Raw genomic sequence first — 14866 nt, 5'->3', positions numbered from 1 at the left:
TTATTGTTGCTCGTTTCTGTCGGCGTTGTTATTAAAACAGCAGTAATCGCCTTTCCCATTTTCTGTAATAACGCAATATCATAAAATTACGCAAATTTTACATAGAATACAGCAGAAAAAGGTAGTTTTATTTACAAAACAAGTATTTATAAGCTTGCTGCGGAGGATGGCCACACAAACAAACTTCTGAATAATTACTTCTTTTCTGAGAAAGGTTCATCTGAAACCGAAAAGTTTTAGTTGTTTTGCTATGGCTAATTGATATTTCGGTATTTTAACGAAAAGTAAAGAAAACAAGTGTCATAATCGAGACCAAACAAAAACCGGAAAATAGCGGTCATTCGTAACTGAACAAGCGCTGTCGGTTTTAACTGGTCGTTTTTTTTTTTTTTGCATCTATGTCGGATACACGAGGATTCACTGTAACTGATTCTGATTATGGTGCGTGTCGACTAATGAGGTGGTTGCGTATTCAGCTCGATATCATTCTAAATAGCGGTTTTGTCCAGCAACTAACTCCCTACTGATTTATATCGACTTATCCGAAAACGTATATTTTTCGCAGTATCTATAGAGTCGTTATACGGATATGTTTAAGGTGTCACGGGAAGTACCAGAGAGGGGATTAGGGGGTGAAAAGGAAAGAAAGCTTGGCAGTTGGGTGCAATATATCGGCACCGGGCAGGAGAGGAGGATGTTTATCTGCCGACGGCCGACTGATATTGATCCTAAATCAGATTTGTTTTTTCAGGTGACTGCCCACAGCGGGCTTGTTTGCTTTGGATTTACGCCGCGGGCGGCTGCAAGCTGCAGGGGCTTATTGTTATAACATCACAAATTACCGCCGGCGGCTCCATAATCGCCGGAGACGCCCCGAGCCGCTAGCGGGGCGTCGCCAACCTTTATGCTCGACACGGACAATGGCCGCGGCCGCACCGCTATCGCTTTTCAAAAAGGCTCGTTCCCCGCCCCGTACTTGAATCGCTGAAAGAGGAGGGCAGCAAAATACAGGGTCGGTGGGGGGAGAAAGAGGCACGAGAGAGAGCGAGAGAGAAAGGGAGAGAGAGAAGGAAGGAAGGAAGGGAGCGTAAAAAAGGAAGAGGAAGGCGAGACAGGGCGAAAACTTGTCGGCTGGAACCTGATTCCACGGCGTATTAATTTTAGATTTATAGTAACCGTGCATTCACACGGGGGCCGTGGGCCGTCGCGCCACAATGGGGAGAGCGCCGCACCTGGAGAACTGCGTCCACTCGAATAATGGCGGCTTCAATTTCACAGGCGGGAGCCGGCACAAAGGCCCGCGTGCTTGACCCGGACGGCTGGAATTAGCGGCGACAAACGGCGTGGCGCGGCACCGCGCGGCACCACGGCCTCAGCTGTCCATTCCAGGTGGGCCAATAACCTGGCCCGTCCAGCGCACGGCCGTCGCCGGCCTTCCGACGCGCCGCGCCAAATGCCTACTTCGTTCCCTGCGACGTTCTGCGCCGGGAGCATTAATCCTCCCGACAGCTCTATGTAAGTCACCGGACACACTCTGTAACGTTTTACGACACCGCTAGTGCACACGGTGCCAAAAGTAGGACGCCGCTCGCTTTACGCCTGTGCTTATAACGGAATTTGCTCTCCGCATTCGCAACTTATCCAGAAGTCTTTTATCACGCATCTGCATCTACATGGGTATTCTGCAAATCACATTTAAGTGCCTCACAGAGGGCTCAACGAACCAACTTCACAATAATTCTCTATTACTCCTATCTCGTACAGCGCGCGGAAAACTCGGAACACCTATGTCTTTCCATGCGATCTCCGATCTCCCTTATTTTATTAAGGTGATCGTTTCTCCCTATGTAAGTAGGCTAAACTCTCTAAAAAAAACTCCTCCCGAACAGTCCACGTAGGTCGGTACCGACCGGCCGTCGTGTCATCCTCAGCCTACAGACGTCACCGGATGCGCATATGGAGGGTCATGTGATCTCCCGGCCGTATCTCAGTTTCCGAGACCGGAGCCGCTACTTCTTAATCAAGTTGCTCCTCAGTTCGCCTCACAAGGGCTGCGTGCACCCCGCTTGCCAACAGCACTCGACAGACCGGATGGTCACCCATCCAAGTAGTAGCCCAGCCCGACAGCGCTTAACTTCGGTGATCCGACGGGAACCGGTGTTACCACTGCGGCAAGGCCGTTGGCCCCTATGTAGGTAGGTGTCAACAAAATATTTTTGCATTCGGAGGAGAAAGTTGGTGATTGAAATTCCGTAAGAAGACTCCGCCGCAACGTAAAATGACCTTGTTTTAATTATGTTTACCCCAAATACTGTATCACGTCCTTGACACTCTCTCTCCCATTTCGCGATAATACAAAACTTGCTGCCTTTCTTTGAACTTTCTCGATGTCCTCAGTCAGTCCTGTCTAGTAAGGATCCCAAACCGCGCAGCAGTATTCTAAAACAGAACAATCTCTTTAGTACCTCTGTTACGTTTTCTGAGCGTCTTGCCAATAAAACGCAGTCTTTGGTTAACCTTACCCACAACATTTGCTGTGTGTTCCTTCAAATTCAAGTTGTTCGCTATTGTAATTCCTAGGCATTTAGTTGAATTTACGGTCTTTAGATATGACTGATTAGTTGTATAACCGAAGTTTAACGGATTCCTTTTACGACTTTTCGTTATTCAGGGTCAACTGCAAATTTTCGCACCATACAGACATCTTTTCTAATCGTTTTGCAGTTTGTTTTCATCTTCTGATGACTTTACTAGTCGATAAATGACAACATCTTGTACAAACAACCTAAGACGGCTGCTCAGATGTCTCGTAAATCGTTTATGTAGATAAGGAACCGTAAACGGCCTATAACACTACCTTGCGGAACGCCAGAAATCACTTCTGTTTTAATTGATGACTTTCCATCAGTTACTACTAACTGTGAGCTCTCTAACAGGAAATTGCGAAACCACATAACTGAAACGATATTCCATAAGCACGCAAATCCACTACAAGCCGCTTGTGTGGTACAGTGTCAAAAGCCTTCTGGAACTCTAGAAATATGGAATAAGTTTGACATGCCTTGTCAATAGCATTCAACACTTTGTGTGAGTAAAGAGCTGTGTCGATAGACCGTTTTCTTCGAGGTAATTCATAATGTTCGAACACTATATGTGGTCCAAAATCTTTTATCCGCATTTACATCCACTGTTCAATCTATACATAAAAGAAACAATGACGGGATTAAAAGAAAGGTTCAGGAAAGGGATTAAAATCCAAGGTGAAAGGATATCAATGATAAGATTTGCTGATGACATTACCATCCTCAGTAAAACTGAGAAAGAATTGCAGGATGTGTTGAAAGGAATAAGTAGCCTAATGAATACAGAGTGTGCACTGAGAGGAAATGAAAGAAGGACGGAAGTAATGAGAAGTAGCAGAAATGACAGTGCCGAGAAACTCAAAAGCAGAATTGGTGATCACGATTTGAAGTAAAGGTATTCTGCTACCTAGGCTACAAAATAATCCGTGACACAGGGAGCAAGGGCGGATAACAAACCAGAGTAGCACTGGACGAAAGGGCATTCCTGGCGAAGAAAAATCTATTAGAATCAAACATAGACCTTAATTTGAAGAAAAAAGTTTCTGGGAATGTACGTTCGTAGCACAGCATGTATGGTGGAGGGACGTGGACTGAGGGAAAACCGTAACACAAGATGGTTCAGATGGCTCTGAGCACCATGGGACTTAGCATCTGAGGTCATCAGTCCCCTAGAACTTTGAACTACTTAAACCTAGCTAACCTAAGGACATCACACACAGCCATGCCCGAGGCAGGATTCGAACCTGCGACCGTAGCGGTAGCGTGGTTCCAGACTGAAGCGCCTAGAACCGCTCGGCCACAGCGGCCGGCAACACAAGAGATTCGAAACATTTACAGAACAACGTTGACAGTTAGGTGGACTGTTGGGGTAAGGAATGAGGAGATTCTCCGCAGGATCGGCAAGGAAAGGAATATTTGGGAAACACTGACAAGAAGAAGGGACAGGAAGTTAGGACATGTGTTAAAAGTTCAGGGAATGACTTCCATGGTAGAAAGGGAGCTGAAGAAGGTAAAAATGGTAGGGTGCAATTGAAGATGTAAGTTGCAAGTGCTACTCTCAGATGAAAAGCCCGGCAGAGGAGAGGAATTCGTGATGTGCTGCATCACACCAGTTGGAAGACTGATCAAATATGGAAACACAACGAGAAACACGTATTTGAACATAACTGCAAATCCTAACGAAACCTGGAGGTGGCGCTTTTGCTTCTGACTCCGAACGACAACTGTACCGTGTCCTCAATATGTTGAAGGTGTCGATCCTGGTCAGAAAAGTGGTATGTGTAGATGTGAGGACGGTATGTCAGAGCTAAGCGAATTCGGTGGTAGGCAAATTGTTAGTGGTCGTATGTTGGGTGCCTCCATAATCAGGGAAGCAGAAGCGTTTGGTGTTCCAAGAGCCAACATATAGAAGATTTATGCTCCATGCAGGGAAGGTGGAAGAACATCATCCGCTGATTCACAGCGCGGACGAAAGTGTGTTGAGTCAGTGTGACAGGCGGTCATTGCAGAGAATCGTAACGAAAAATAAGAGGACCAGAGCCGCAAAAGTCACGATGGAACCGAACGTCGCACTTGCCGAAACTATCAGCAGCAAAACATCACATACATGGAATTAATTGCAAGGGGAGCTGGATTTCCGATACCTCTTACCAGTAACGCAAATGTGCGTAAAAGGAAAACATGGTGCCAAAGCCATGAAACCTGGACTATGGAACAATGAAAGAAATTCATTTGGTCGGATGAATCTTGTTTCACGCTGTTTCCAAGCTATGGCCCAGTTTACGTCCCAAGAGTGAAATATGGTGGAGAATCGGTGATGATTTCGGCAGCAATATCCTGGTATTTCATGGGCCCCATGCTTATTTTGCAAGGTTACATTATTGCCAAGGGTTATGTGACCTTTCTGGCTGATCAGGTCCATTCCATTGTACAGCCAGTGGTGATGCCGTGGTCCACGATGACAGAGCCCCAGTGCGCACAGCTCGCTACGTCCAGGACTGGTTTCGTGAGCTGTGGATGAATGTCGCATCGCTCACCACAGTAACCAGATCTCATTATTATCGAGCCCTTGTAGCCTGCCTTGGAGACAAATGTGCGTGATCGCTGTCTCCCTCATCGTTATCTAAAGTTGCGACTATTTATAAGGGAAATTGCATAAGATTGCGTTGAAAACCATGCAGGACCTCTGTTTTTCCATTCCCAGGTGACTGGACCTTTTTCTGAATGCGAACGGTGTTCTTGCACCGTATTACGCATGTTAATGTATTGTGTTTTTGGTGTTTTCACCTTTTTGCTCACGTTCTGTAAATATTTATTTGCCGAAATCGGACTTCCTGGTTTACAATTCAAATGGTTCAAATGGCTCTGAGCTCTATAGGACTTAACGTCTGAGGTCATCAGTCCCCCAGAACTTTGAACTACTTAAACCTAGCTAACCTAAGGACATCACACACATCCATTCCCCAGGCAGGATTCTAACCTGTGACCGTACAGGTCGCGCGTTCCAGACTGAAGCGCCTAGAACTACTCGGTCACATCGGCCGGCCTTACAGTTCCGTAGTAGAAGAAAGTAGAGATGAACCTTTGGTCTTTTTCTGGGGCGAGTCTTTGTGTCGATATTCGATAGACCGACGTTTCGTCTCCGTCTCATAATGGTGCATTCACGTTTCGTCTCGTGTCACAATTCAATGGAGAAAGACGTCACCTTCCTTCTCGTAACGTTAGAGGAGTTCCTGGCACATTTCAATTCTGTGCGCTTTCATTTCTGGAGTCAGCATCCGGAGTACCCATCGTGCACAGATCTTCCGATAGCCGAGCAAAGCAAAAATGTGATCCACGCATTTTCTTGTGAAATGCCGATTGTGCTTGCAGTTTCTCTCTGTGGGTGATACGACGATCGTCCTGAATCAATCTGTCAACATTTTGCTTGTCAAACTCGGTGGTTGCTGTCACACGACGTCCAACTCTTTGTTTTTCACGCAATTCAGATGTTCCTGCCTCAACATCTTTAAACTTACTAGCCCAACGACACGCAGTACTCACATCAACAGAATCACCATAGACTGCTTTCATTCTCTGATGAATCTCCTTCGGGGTGACAACTTCTGCTGTCAAGAATTCAATGACTGCACGTCGCTTAAATCGCATTGACCGACCGTCTGTGCAGGATTCCATACTTTACACTGTAACAACACAACCGTTCAGTGCTAAGGCTTCCCGCCAACTGGAGCTGTAGAGGAGAGGCTGCGGAACAAGCCAGTACCTGCCGCATACCAATGCTGCCAACTGTGGAAGAGTTACGAAGGTGGAGGCATTACTTTTCAGTCAACCCCCGTACATACAGGGTGTCCCATTTATCTTGACCACCCTAAATAACTGTTTGTCCAGATGCAAATTACAAAAAGTTTCAAGCAAATGTCCTTTAGCAGTCAAGGGGACATCAATCAGCATGATTGCCTTCGTTGTAGCTTTGCGAGAACAGTAACTTCGGCAGCTTCGTCTGTGCGAGTGCTACGGCGATTGTGTTGTCATGAGTTGAAACTTCCCGTTTTCTGAAGCATCGCAACAAGACGAGAAAACGTAAGTCGGGAAGGTGAGTTCTTGTCAGGATATCGCGCTCTGTACAGTTCCGCTGCCTAGCATTTCGCCTACCTTCTACAACAACAACAACAACAACAATAAAAGAAACGTTATGTCGATGCAGTTTGTAGGAAGGACAGGATTCACTGCATGCCTACTCTACACAACAGTATTTAAAAGGACTAAATTAATGTACTGAATGTACCCGTACATAAGAAAACGGCATTGCAGTTACTGTTCTGCTAACTTACATTCCACATCGATGAGTAGAATTTCTACCTTTTCTTCGGTGGTGTACTTTCTACTCACACAACTCTTCAACTGACGATGGTTGACGGAATGACGGGTGTGCATTCTGCTTATGTTTACATTTGTCCTCTGTCAGCGTCAGCACGTGGATGTGTTGCATTACGCCGAGAATCTGCACTAAGCGCTGGGAGCGTCAACATCGATGATGTGTTATGCAATTAATAACGTTGTGTTTCAGTGAATAGTACACTGTGATACATTTTTGAATAGGTCTTTAGGAGAGGAAATGAATTAGCGAATAAAAAATACAGGGTGCCATTTAAAAAAGTCATACCACTGTTCATACCTTTGCAAAAAACAAAGCTAGAACAAAGGCAATCATGCCGATTGATGTCCCCCTGACGGCTAAAGTACATTTGCTTCAAACGTTTTGTAAATTGTGTCTGGACAAACAGTTATTTAGGGTGATAAAGGTAAATGAGACACCCTTATATGCAGATTGAAGTGACAAAAGAAAATGTCCTACTCACTGCCCAAATAGCAAAACCTACTTACTACTTTTATTGTGTTATTTCCTAATTCAATTCCCTCAACATCGGCTAATTTATTTTGAATGCACTGGATCCGCCTAGTTTTATTTTTGTTAATGTTCTTTTTACAACCACTTTTTCAAGACATTATAAGAGGAATTACAGAATGTGTACAACGGAGTGGAAATCAAATAAGTGCAGAATTAGGACTGACAGAAAATCGAAATAAGACGAAAGTTATGAGGAGTAGCAGAAAAGAGTTTAGCGATAAACTTAACATCGGAATTGGGGACCACTTTGTGGACGAATTTAACGAATTCCGCTACCTTGGGACATAAAAAGCACAGCCAGAGAGGACATTTCTGGCTGAGAGATATCTGCTAGTATCAAACGTTGGCCTTAATCTTAGGAAGCAATTTCTGAGAATGTGCGTTTGATGCCCAACGTTTCATGGTAATGAGTCATGGGCTGCGGGGAAAGAAGAAAATGAGGCGTTTGAGATGTGGATTATAGAGGGATGTTGATAGTTTCGTGGAGTGATAAGTAGCGAGGAGGTTCTCCGCAGAATCGATGAAGAAAGAACATATGGAAAACGTTGACAAGAATAATGGACAAGATAATAAGACGTGTTAACTTCCATGACACTAGAGGGACCTGTAGAAGGTAAACACTGCATGGGAAGGCAGAGATTGGAATATATCCAACAAATAAATGAGGACATAGGGTGCAAGTACTACTCTAGGATGAATGAAGAGGCTGGCACAAAAGAGGAATTCGTGGCTGGCCACATGGAACGGGTCAGATGATATTACTCCTCCTAAAAAAATCATTGTCATAGGTAAAGCCTAACGTCTGTTGTTGTTCTCCCTGAATTCCGATTTTAATTTCCTTTCCAGGTTTCTCCTTAATATCCTTTACTTCTTGCTCCATGCACAGACTGAACGATGTGCTTGAGAACTTACAAACCTGTCTCACATCCTTCTCAGTTACTACCTCCACTTCACGTCCGTGGACTCTAGTTTCTTTACAAGCCGTAGATAGCCTTGCGCTCTATTTCTTTTACCTCTGCTACCTTCAGAACTTCAAAGATGGCAATATCGCATAAAAACTTCTTTATTTTCGACATCTAGTTTCGACAGACTTTGCTGTCATCTTCTGGTCTTCAAAAACTTTTGTCACGTAAAGGGTTCATTGAGAGTAGGAAACTCATTCCAAGTTGTCATATTACAGAATAAAATGTGTCACTTAATACAAAGGATTGTCAGAAATAAAACGTTCACAAACAAAAAGCACCTTGTGCACATGGCCTTGTCCGTATATGTAGTGCTCAAAGATGACTGTTAAGTCTTAACAATCGCAGTATACCGTAAAGTGTACATTAGCGCATCAGTTTGCGTTGTGACAGGTTCTATTCATTGATAGTCCACCCTGGACGGCGTATATGGTACAACTTATTTGTACACGCCGAACTAACGTGTGATATCCCGCTATTTGCCTCGCTGCACCTCTGCTCAGAACATCCTCTATAGCTATATTGGACTGTAGTATCGACTGGACACCATTTAATCTTTCACAAATTTATAAGTTGATTCGAACACCACATATCTGTCTTAGGCACGGGTCTATTGGATGTTGTATGTCCTTCCCTTTCTTGGATATAAGAAACGACACACTGTGTCAGTCATAGAGTAAGATAATAGATTAATCAAGAATCTAAACTAAGGTGTAATGTAGAGTCCATCACACACTTTGAAAGAAACAGTGCCAGTGGTGAAAGCGGTGTAGTGTCGCTACCTCAAATATCTCACTTTTGATATATGTGTGGAGTTTAAATGTAACATTACTGTGTATGTCCTTTGTAAACCTAGTAACATAGGCTAAATCATTTTCTTTGATGTTTTCAACTCCATATAAAGTAAAATATAAAACAAAAAATGATTAATGATAAATATATACAGTTTGTGAAGAGTATTATTCAAAACGGCAAGCATTTTAGAATTGATGTTCTGGGTATATCACAGAGTAACTAAATGGCAACACAAAACCAAACAAAAAAGTCCTGTTAATTGGCAGCCGTTGATCTGGCAGAAAAAAGATTCCCGATCCACTGTGGCATGACTCACACATAAACACTCACTCACACACACACATACATGCACACGCACGTCCACCCATTTTAAGCAGCTGTCAAAGAAGGAACCAGATTAAATGTCGTAGTGTGTCATGCTGTAGCACCACCTCCTGATCAGCGTTCATTATTCTTTGTTAGGCGCCGGTAATGGAGGTCATTATCCCGATCTCCTGGACGTTAATGTCTTCTCTCTAAATCAAAACCTCCACCTCTCATTCAAATAACTCCTCAGTTGTTCCCACGAACACACCAATCCAGCCCTCCTACGAAGACATATTCGATGGTGTTACTGGGACTCTCATATGGTTTTCCGGTTTGGTTGTCAGATAAGCTAGCAACTTCGTTGCACAGACAGTGCATCAAAATTCTAAAATATGTAGGGCAGAAGTTCTTATTAGCGGAAAGCGCTTTTATTTCTTGAAAGCTGTTCCAATGAGTCAGATAGTTGTTAGATATTTCAGCTGAACTGCTGCGTCAGTCTTTTAATGCATGTGTGGCCACAAGACTATTGAACTTCGAATGTTGCACTCCTCGATGGTTATTAGGAGGAACGCATATCCGCCTTTGATCTACAGCTCCGTGAGATAATACATCTCTGCCGGTTCATGCTACGCCGTCTTTGGAGGACAGTTATCGTTGAAAATCAATCTGTCGGCTGGATTTTCCTGGTTACTTCAAAAGCGTGACAAATCAGTTATAACAAGATACTGCTGAGTACACAGCGTAATCATACCTGAGGATAGCTACAAGGCGTACCGTAACGGCTATGAGGTGTTAGTCGGCGTGAGGCGGGTCGAAGGATCATCAACGTGCGAGAACCTAGGATTAGAAAAACGAGTAAGCTCACGACGCAAAAAAGCTACTGTTACCGGAGGAACAGCTCCGCGTGTGCCTCGCGTATGACGTGGAAACAGTGTAACACGGAGATAATATCGACACACAGCCCAGCGAGGCCTGTAATCCCCCACACAAACCGTTTCACAACTTGTTAGTGCTTCAGACACCTGTATTCTCCCCTGAACCATTTCACGATGGGGGCACGATGTGGCATAAAGTAAACGTAGGTCTCTGGAGTTAATCCACTAGTTCTCAACCATCGCCAAGTCGTACAACAGTGACTATCGACAAACTATGCCTAAAATGTAGTAGAACAATAACTGTGACTTAAATTACTACTAGCAGAGGTATCATGCAAGTAAACCATTGTATATCCTAGCTTCTAACGTTCCACTGAAGGAAAGACCTTTACAGATGTAGCTCAAGCTGAGATTGAACAAGAGTGGGGACCTCAGGTAATGTAGGAAAACTACAGAGACTTTTTTTTGTGATCTCATTTTGTTCGGTAAAGAGGGCAGCTAACCCTCTGACCGAACACGGTGAGCTACCGTGCCGGCGGTACTTAAATCAGCATGACCAGATAAGGGTTGGAACACCGTTATTCCTCAGTGCTAGTCCATTGCTTCACTGGTCGGCGCGCTGCTAGCAGACAACGTATTTTTACCGTTGTACATAGCTTTTATCTATGAAAGGACACAAAGCTGTTCTCTTAGGTCGGTGACCTGCCCGAAATATTCCAAAGAAAAATTTATAGAGGGTATTGAAACTCTTATGTCCTAGGAAGTGCACTCGAGAAAGAAACGGCATTTCGTAGAAAAGGCTTACATACAGCGTAGGGAATTACTTCCAAAATGAATGTATCACTCTAGGGTGCAATGCGCAGTATTTTGAAACGCCATGGAAGAATTAAGCTGGCAGGACAAATCGTGAATCGTACCTGGATACCTAAGTACGTAAGATCATTACATGGGTTCGAGTCACTGTCTGCCACGAAGTTTCAAAATAACTAACACTCCACACTGTGTGAAGTGTAAATTTTGAAAACAACTTCCTAGGATTTGGCTAAGCCATTTCTCAGCAGTATACCTGCTTCCAGAATTGTCAGTCCAGCAAGGTATGCAGGAGAACTGCTATGAAGTCTGGAAAGTAGGAGATAAAAACTGGCAAAAGCGAAGTTATGACGTTGGATGGGTAGTTGTGCCTGGATGGTTCTTCTAGTAAGAGCATTACCAACGAAAGTCACGGTTCTGCGTTCGAGTTTCGGTCCGACACACAGTTTTAAAATGTCAGGAAACTGAAACCCAGTGCACGATACAGTACAGAGTGAAAGATTAATTCTGAATACCGTGGGATGTGTTAGATGCCACTGCGATGTTTCGTCCGCTTTGAAACCACTAATTAACTCATTCTGCACATAACATTGACGTCAAACATCAGTTTTAAGACAGTCTAATGTGAAAAGTGTTCAAACGACAAGAGTAAACGTTTTTCCATTGAGCGTACAATGAGTGCACCAGTAGACTGACATGTATCCACAATGTAACTCGATTATATACTACAAAATGAATGTTAATTAATGGCTATGAATTTCGGTAATTACACTTTACCTAGAAGTGCATTGAACCTAAACTTTTTCTCATAATTCAAAAACGGGAGAATATGTATGTATATGTATAAACTGGCTTTTCTTCTTGGTTTGATATCTTCAAAAGTCCAAACAATATATATATATATATATATATATATATATATATATATATATATATATATATATACGAGGCCTGTTCAGAAAGTAAGCTCCGATTGATTGCCAAATTGAAACCACAGTGAACATCAGAAATGTTTTACTTGTAACAATTAGCTACACCTTTCAGCTACTTCTCTACGTAGTCGCCGTTCTGACTTAGCCTTTTGTCATAGCATTGTACCAACTTTTCAATAGCCTCATCATAGAAGGCAGCCACCAGTGCTTTCCGCCAATTCCCCACGCTGGCCTACATCTCGTTGTCTGTGTCAAAATGTTGTCTTCAAAGACAGCGGTTCATGTGACCAGAGACGAAACTCAGAGGGACACAATTACGGGCTATATTGTGGGTAATCAAACATTTCCAATTGAAAACGATGCAGGAGCAGCTTTATTGCCCCTGCAGAATGCGGCTGAGAATTGTCTTGAAGAAGAAACAGCACGATAGTTATGTAATGTTAGCTGCATAGCTTCAGGCGAAATTTCTCACCAGGCCCTCGTACTTGGCGGCAGACACTATTTTCTAGACATCTTTACGCACTCACTGCGAGCTCAGAAATGAGAAGAGCGACGTGATGCTAACTGGGGTTAAACTAGAGACACTACCCAACACATCTGTGCAAAGCTTTATCGGATTTTCATAGTCGTTTCCATTTCGCGACCGATCGGAGCTTACTTTCTGAACGCCCCTCGTAAATAATTTATACATAACTGGCATCAAACCAATAGTAGTTATGCAGAAATAAACAACGAACTTGTGCAGTCGAATATCAAAACTTTGAAATTGGTAATTGCTGAAATTAGATTTTTTCAGAAGCAGAATACTTACATATTCAAATAAGAATAAGTAGTATTACTTTTTCACACACTTCTTTATGAAACCACTTTCCAGACATACACTTGATAATCAGGATTAGGCAGTCTAGTATGCTCTGCTTTATTTTCTCGTGTCATCTACACATAAACTGTTAGATTGTCGTCTAGGGTGTTTCCTGTCACGAACAATCCAGCAAGAAATTAATCCGTCTCCGAACCGTTCACCTGTTTCTACAGCCCATGTGCCTTGTTTTCACGACCGTAACTCTTTCTCTGATATCTTCGAATATACTCTTTCCTGCCTTCCATTAACTCGTCTTCCTGTTTCTTTGCGTTATAGCGGTACACTTCTTTGCATTGGACATTGCGCGGATCTCATTTGTTGTGTTGTTTTCAGATGTACATTACATATCACACGGCTGTATGTTAAAACTGGTGATTAATGTATGTCGTTGAAATTATACAGTCGCTATGTCGTTGAAATTACACAGTCGGAGCTTCCGATCTAATAGAAAAATTGACGTTATAGTGTTATCGTGTAGGATACTAATACTCGCTCTCATAAAAAGTGAAACTGAACATAGCTCTTATTGATTGATGTTGCTGAAAGTAGATATATAGAGCATGGCTTGATAGAATTTTATTCTGAGAACCATTAAAAAACGGAAATTGTGGAGTACTTCAAGTAAAAGTAACTTTGCGCTAGTACCACTGGCATGAAAATTTGTTGCCTACAGATGAGTTATGAGAACTACATTGTTTTTCTAAATGAATAGTTTGCCTCTTAACTTATGTTTTGGTGGGTAACAATGCTAACTGGTACACCTAATGAGTTTTTTCACATGGAGTTTCAGTGTTCCGTTTTTATGGAAACTTGTCTTCAGAAGAAGTACAGGAACAGTGCGATACATGTAACGATCACTTATCTGCCAGAAAAAGTAAACCAGCCTATGAAGGTTGAAAGCAAACTTAATAAATATATTGTTTCTTTGAAAATCTGAAAATGTTCACAAAAGGAGAAAACGGTGTTTCACGCATTGTCTGGCCAGTTGTTTCTGTGTGATTGCCAAAGTATGTGCTACCATTTTAATGTACAGTACGCAGTGGAGGTCGAGGAGAGATGAAAATCCGGAATTATTGCAAGTACATTACCAAACTACAAAATATTTTATTTGGTTAAAGATTTCTTGGAAAGTTTCTGAGCTATAGCTGAAACTGAGTTATTAGCGAAATGGAATTTCACACTTGGTTCACATGTATGTCTACAGTTACTCAAACATTCCTGTGTTGTAAGCTGGGTGACGTGTTGTGACACACTAGTACTTGCGCCACGGCCAGGTGAGGTTTCGGTGCAGTCCATCCCTAACAGTCATTAGCGTCACGTCTCGAAGAGGTTGTAATGTGTTCAGCCCAACAAGAGGAAGACCGTTAGCTGCTTTGCCCCGTCATTATGTTTCTTGGAATTCGATCAGAACAAAGACACGGGTCCACTGATGGCAGCCCGTGAAAAGTGCCTAGCACTGAACAACATTTCGCACTTTACTTGTTATGACCTCGCCACCTCTGCAACCTATCTTAGATAACCATGGTTCGATACGAAAAGTTGATAAAAATCAACTACATTAAATACGAGGATATATAGATCGTTAACTGATAAAAAAAATTCAAACAATAAATGGGTATTACAATGTAGGCTTTGACGGCCTGTGCTAACTTTTCGTTAACAGTTCCGAACTGACAGGCCGTGTTCCATGATGGTTTCGTAGCATGGACACGTGTTCCAGAGGAGGTGGATACCTTCTGATGTATCTCGACAACATTAATCGGAAAATCCAGTTGACTATGGAGTCGGAGAATAATGGCCAGCTGTGTGGATGTGTCTGTTATCAAGCGAGGG

At 43.0% G+C, this 14866-nt stretch overlaps 1 pseudogene; it reads right to left on the bottom strand.

The window, feature by feature from the left end:
• Window positions 1–2067: 2067 nt before the first annotated feature.
• LOC126482600 (5S ribosomal RNA) lies at window positions 2068–2185 on the bottom strand (annotated as a pseudogene).
• Between the last annotated feature and the right edge of the window lie 12681 nt (window positions 2186–14866).

Source organism: Schistocerca serialis, chromosome 5 (assembly GCF_023864345.2).
Source record: "Schistocerca serialis cubense isolate TAMUIC-IGC-003099 chromosome 5, iqSchSeri2.2, whole genome shotgun sequence".
NCBI lineage: Eukaryota > Metazoa > Arthropoda > Insecta > Orthoptera > Acrididae > Schistocerca > Schistocerca serialis.
Note: the sequence above shows the minus strand (reverse complement) of the source record. Positions and strands in the feature narration are given on the sequence as shown.